General features: G+C 45.6%; 1 long non-coding RNA gene across 1 annotated transcript; it reads left to right on the forward strand.

Annotated features, from left to right (window-relative positions):
• Positions 1–4,703: 4,703 nt before the first annotated feature.
• LOC124691205 lies at positions 4,704–5,303 on the forward strand. Its single transcript, XR_006998849.1, has 3 exons — positions 4,704–4,740; positions 5,016–5,129; positions 5,221–5,303. It is a non-coding gene; the product is annotated as an uncharacterized LOC124691205 (long non-coding RNA).
• Positions 5,304–6,404: the final 1,101 nt, after the last annotated feature.

The raw sequence follows: 6,404 nt of genomic DNA on the forward strand, positions 1-6,404 counted from the left end.
GGAAAATCAGTTCCCTTTCAAAAAAAGAGTAAAGTCTGAAAAAAACCCTGAAGTGGTAGATAGTGTTGGAATCGAACCCTAGCCTATCAATCCCTGAAATGAGCACCCTCAACTCACTGATCCCGGCTTAATCTTGAATGATGCTGGTTTCCAAACGCTGAGATTTTGACATGGCAAAGTTGAGGCTGGGAAGGGAGTGTTCCGGGTGGGCTTGAAGATGAAGGTATGTTTATTGGGCCTAGCCTGTTCGTGAAACCCATTTTTCTTGGAGATCTATACGTCCTGCTGCAATAGCTCCGTTTCAGCCACGCCGCGTGATAACTCCTCTTCCATACTTCTGCGGCAACAACCATGGCGCAGAGTGGATGATCGTGGCTGCGCGGCGACGACTGCAGCAGACGACCAAGCGAAGGTAACCCATCCAGAAAATCCCCTGCCTATTGGCTCCAATCAGTAAAAGATGGCTCGGTTTCTATGGGTTCAAATCCATTGCATATATTTTGCAAATTATGGGTTTTTGGGTTTAGCCGCGGGGAGGAAATCTGCAAAAATTTCGGGCATGAATAATTCAGTTTGGTTGAATTGGAACTAAACATCTGCATCTTTTTTCAGTATGGATCCTACGGAAATTCTTACTGTACGGTTCCATTTTGGTGGGGAGTTCGTCCACATTGGGAAGGAGTTGGGGTATGTTGGGGGTGATGAGGCGATTTCTAAGATCGAGCGAGACAAGTTGTCACTACAGGAGGTACTGGGGTTTCTAAAAGATCACATGGAATTCAAGGAGTCAATGAAGCTATATTTTTTACATCCCGGTAAAGAGCTTGTCAATGGCTTGGTGTTTCTGTATGATGATCTAGGATGTTTGAAGATGCCTGAGCACACAATAGATGGAGGTGTTGCAGATATATATGTTGAATATCATGGTCAGGAGGATGTTGTGAGTATATCTAGTGGTAGTGATTTTGAACATGAAATTGCTGGCTTAGCTGATTGTGAAAGCGACATATCTGATGTGTCTGAAGTTATGACTGCAGCGGATGATGAGAGTGTTCCTACTTCTACTTCTGTTGGTCAGCTAGAAAATGTGTTGGTGCCATATGATTATGGTCTTACACAAGTGATGAGTTGTCCAGATCAGAATGTGAGTGGAAGAAGATCATTTGTGCAGAATTATGTGAGAAGGGATATTGACACAGGCTCACAAGGTATGACTGGAAATTCACAAGTTATAAATTCATCAATGCAATCTCAAGTGGAAATCCCTTTTTGTCAAGATAAAGTGTTGAGAGATGCTGACACAGATGGAACTGAAAAAATAGGTACCACCAAGAGCCCCATCTGCAACAACAACAACAACACCATCTGCGCCACCAAGAGAAGCTAGTTTGAGCAACCAACAATCTTCTACCGACCCTAGAAGAGGAAGAAAAAGAGAGTTACTTACAGGAAAAATGAAGGGATACTTCACTGCATCTGGGAACTACTAGACAGACCGACACTTTTCATATTTTGTTCTCTTTATCTGAAAACTTGTCATATTGTGTGAATTGTGTGAATTTCTCGGCACTGAACCTGCTATGTTTAAGTTATGTGAATGCAAATTACTTTAGCCTGCTTTTTTTTTTTTGGAAAAGATCCAATTTGTTTCATTGCACAAACATGCAGACAATGCTTGCATTACATAGCAAATAAGTTCTGGCATTACAATGGAAACAACTGCTGCCATTTCTCTTCATACTCACCATTACGGAACCGGCGACCGCGTCGTCCGGCAGCCTCCGTGTCGGCCCGCAAGGAAGATGTCACTGCAGGAGGTGATTGGGTTCCTGAAGGATCACATGGAAGTGAAAGACTCAATGAAGTTGTATTTCTTGCCGCCTGGCAAGGATCTTGTGAATGGCTTGGTTTTCCTGTATGATGATGCAGGATTTGTGAAAATGTCTGAGAAGATAGCACATGGAGGTGTTGCGGACATCTATGTGGAGAATCATGCTGAGCAGGATATGGTGAGTATATCAAGTGGCAGTGATTTCGAAGATGAAATTGTGAGCTTAGGAGACAGTGATGAGTCTGAAGTGCCTGAAGTTGTAAGTGCAGAGGATGAAGTGGCTGAAACAGTAATTGCAGATGTTGATGCCACCGTGGTAATTGTTGGTGCTGATCATATTGAACCAGAAGCAATGCATGACAATGTGTTAGTGCCCTATAAGAGCATCACAAGCATCAGAAGCTCCTACCAGAAGAAGTCCCAGAAAAGCAGCACAATCAACAGGTAGCACAAGCAATTTGGGAGCTGCTGCTCCTAAAAAGAGAGGAAAGAAGAGACTGTTAGATGGAAAATGGAAGGATTATCTAACTGCATCTGAGAACTACTAGATATTACTGTTTTTATCATGTGAGGATCATGAAATGTTCCAGGAGACTGAACCTGGCATCTTTTGTTAGCTGCCAATATATGGGCACTGAACCTGCAAAGTTATAATAAACTATCTTTAAATTCCCCATATTCTTGCAATTGTTTCTTGCCATTGCTTCTCTCATCTTATTTTTGTTATCAACATGGGCTTGTCATACTCTTGCATTTGTTTCTTACAATTATCATACAACGAAAATACACCGAAGTGCTGCCAAAATTCATATAAAATGCTGACTTTATTCAGTTGCAGATTCCACACATTACATTGCCAGAACTAAACCTGGATAACAATCTAACATTACATTGCTAGAGCTACCTTGACATGAATCCTGCCACTAAACCAGGATAACAATCTCACATCTGCTGTGCACTCTCGGTTTCTTTCCCTAATTACATCCATTTGGGCATTCTTCAGTTGTAGCTCCTCTCTCAGAGCATAATAGCAGTACCATTCCCCCCTGCAGCCTCCACATAGCATCCCATAGATCATCAAGCAAATCACGAATAGACAACGTTGGGGGTTGATCACACCACTCAATGTATCCGCATCATCCAGTCTGTGAAATTAGCGCACATAATAAGCAGTAAATTGACCAAAAATGAAGCATTTTTCAGAGAAGACACGAATTGGGTTGCTGCACTCCATGAAATTCACCTCGATGGCTTCTTCCCGCATTCCGCAGAGCTTCTTGGGTCGCTGCGCCACCTCCGCCGCGCCGCCACCGCCCCGGCACCGTCGATCGCAACCTCTGCTCTACCGGATGAGCACGACCCTGCTGCAGCTGAGCGCTGCCGCCACCACGCCGCCGCCCCCGCTCAATCTCCTATCTGAGTCTCTACCATTTTTCGTTCCCCATCGATTTGATTAGTGGCAGTTAAAAGGATGATGACGACTCATCCTACGTGGACCACCATTGAACCCCACCAGTCAACAATCCCACCGTTGACCGCGCCACGTCACCGTTTTTTTTACTGCAAACAACCATCACGCAGGGATAAGCCGGGATTACCGAGTTGAGGGTGTTAATTTCGGGGATTAACAGTTGGAGGTTCAATTCCGACACTGTCCACAACTTCAAGGTTTTTTACAGACTTCACTTTTTTAAAAAACACAAGTCCCTCTTGTCTTGTAAAAATGTGTTTTGTTTACAAGGTTATCATTTATTTAATACATTAAAAATACATTGACTATATATATGAATAGTTTTAAAAAGAGAACCGATAATTAACATTATGCTAATGTAAAAAAGTAAAATTGATGGATACTGAAACGGATAATTAATTGGAAAAACTACAAGAGAACTCGATTTGTTTCGGTGAGAACCACCATGAAGCACCGAAGAGTAGCAATTTTTCCAGCACCGAAGAGCAGCAGTTTTTCCCTACACGGGGAGGTCCCATACATGATGTTTTAGCCATCTAAAAGTATAATTGTTGCACCCCCATGGGGCATGGAGAGGCCATCCACGATATGCCACCAGGCGCGCAAGGGCTGGGCGAGCGCCTCGCTTCTCCTTCCACGCTTAGGCCACGTGTCGATGCGAGATTGGCTAAGCTAAAGGAGAAAAAGAAAAGAATCGGAAGGAGAGGGGAAAAGGTGCCCACCACGATCCAAACCCTACCCATTCTTGGCCTTCTCCTCTTCTCCCTCGCGCCTCCATCCCAGCCGCCACCACGCGAGCCTCTCCTCCCCACGGCGCCGCTGGTCCTGCTCCGGCTCCTCCCGCAGGAGGAGATGAACTGGAAGATCGCCTCCCACTCCCGCGTCCCTCCCCCTTCCTCTCTCGCGGCGCACCTCCCACTTCCTCCCAATCCCCTCCGCGGGAGCGCAGCTCGGGCGCGCGGAGCAGGGCCGCCGGTGGAGGCCGCAGCCCCCAAGGTATGTTGGGCACGAGCGCCGCCTCCCGCCGTCTCCATCGCCGGCCGGTAGCAGCACCGACCTTGGGCTCGAGCGCTGCCTCCATTCGGCTCGGGCGCACGGAGCAGGGCCGCCGGTGGAGGCCGCCACCCCCAAGGTATGTTGGGCGCGAGCGCCGCCTCCTGTCGTCTCCATCACCGGCCGGTAGCAGCACCGACCTTGGGCTCGAGCGCCGCCTCGATTCGTCACCATGCCCGGCTGGGAGCAGCGCCGGTGAGCCCCACCTCCCCTTGTCGCCATGGCTGGCTGGTAGCCGCGCCGGCCTTGGGAGCGAGCGGCGACGGGCGGCTGAGGTCCCCATCACCGTCGCCATCTTCCCCCAGTTCCAGTGATCCAAATCAAGCCCTCTGTATGTTTGGATCAGAGGATGGGATATTCAACATGGCTCACAACGATTGTTCAGGTTTGTACCCAAAATCCCCTCCTTCTATTTTCTGCTTGATTTGTGACTGAGATTCGAGGGCTAATGTTCTTCCCCTTAGTTCATTAGGATTGGTTTGATCTATATACATGCAAGAGTTTGAGTCACTCCTTTAGATTATGCAGCAACGAGTGCCGGACTCTTGGCTTTGGTTTGCATATGGGGCCATTAACATTTTATTTAGTTGAAAACTTCATGGTTTGTTTTGGTCTACAAGTTGTGATTACTTCACTTCAAACCTTCTGGTTTCGTTGCAGAATCTATGATGAATTAACCAGGTATTTTGTGGGCTCGGTTGATTCCTTAACCAGTCAATATTTGTCGCCTGATGTGTTTGTAGCAGCCAACACGCTTCCCTTCCACTTCCCCAGGTAACCTTCTCTTCATTTCCTCTCTCTTTTCTTGTTTGTGCAAATTCATTTTTACATGTGGCTGCAAGGCGTTTGATGGAAATCCTAGCAGGCTGCAATAGAAGATTAATCCATCAAGGAGGAGCAGCTTTGAAGCGCCTTGGCCTACCCTACTTGTTGTTCACTGGTGTGCTCCTGCATGAGGTGCCTGCGGTGGTACGCTCTCTCATGTTTGTTGCCTTCTGTAGCATTTTCCTCCATTGTTGCTGCTCGAGTTGTTGCTGCTCTCTGCCTCTTCCTCTTCACGGCCGCGAGAATCTGCATCAGGCTGTGCGGCCGCCGGACGAGCAGGTGATGGCCGGCCGGAGCAGCGCAGGCCATCGCTTAGAGGAGTGGGTTCGTTGAACATGGCTCGCCATGGAGACGGCGCAGCTGAGGTTGATGCCATCACTAGGCGAGTCTCTCTCTTTCCCTCTTTCTCTGGCTCTCTCTCTCTCTCACGGCTTGGTAGTCACCCAACACATGTTTTGGTTTGGATCTGGAGCAATTCAGTCTGGTGAGTTTCATGGAATTTTTTTGCTTCAACATTTGATTAGTAGGCGATTTACAATTTTGTTAGGGATGCTTTATCATTTTCTTTTGTACCATGAGATTTGGAAATATGAAATGAGCTTATTTACTAATATGACACTCTGAACATTTCAATCTCTATGTTTCTTTTGCAGGAGGTGGTTGTGTATCTGATCTGGAAATTATAGTGGAATGGTAAATTGATAGCATCCAACATATATGAGAAGGTGAGGTATCTTCCGTGCCTACATACAAATTCGGACAATCCTCTATCCATCATGATTATAGAATTATCTTACAGATATGGTCAGGTTCTACAAGTCATGTGGTTCATACAAAAATATTTAGTTGTTCTGGTGGTTAATATGTAGTGAATTCGTGTCATGAAACATTGATTATGAAAAAGCTACTTTGAATACATATAATGCTTGAATTTGCCTTTGGGCTACAGTTTTCAGAAAGAATTGTGCTCTATTCGGTTTGTTCATTTCATTTATAGGTGGATTAGTATTTATTTCTTATACAATGGAAAATGCAGAGTAGGGGCTGAGATGTACAGTATATGTTTATAGACATTTGGTTGTACAGGTACAATCAATATGAACAATTAATATTTTACGATTTGGTAATTTAAATTATTAGCCATGCACACCATTTTTTTTGTAGGAGCAATATTTTTTACTGTATATTGGTAAACTGTGTTTGAACAGGTCAATTGCAAAGATC

The sequence above is a fragment of the Lolium rigidum genome, chromosome 2, assembly GCF_022539505.1.
Source record: "Lolium rigidum isolate FL_2022 chromosome 2, APGP_CSIRO_Lrig_0.1, whole genome shotgun sequence".
In the NCBI taxonomy this organism is placed as follows: Eukaryota; Viridiplantae; Streptophyta; class Magnoliopsida; order Poales; family Poaceae; genus Lolium; species Lolium rigidum.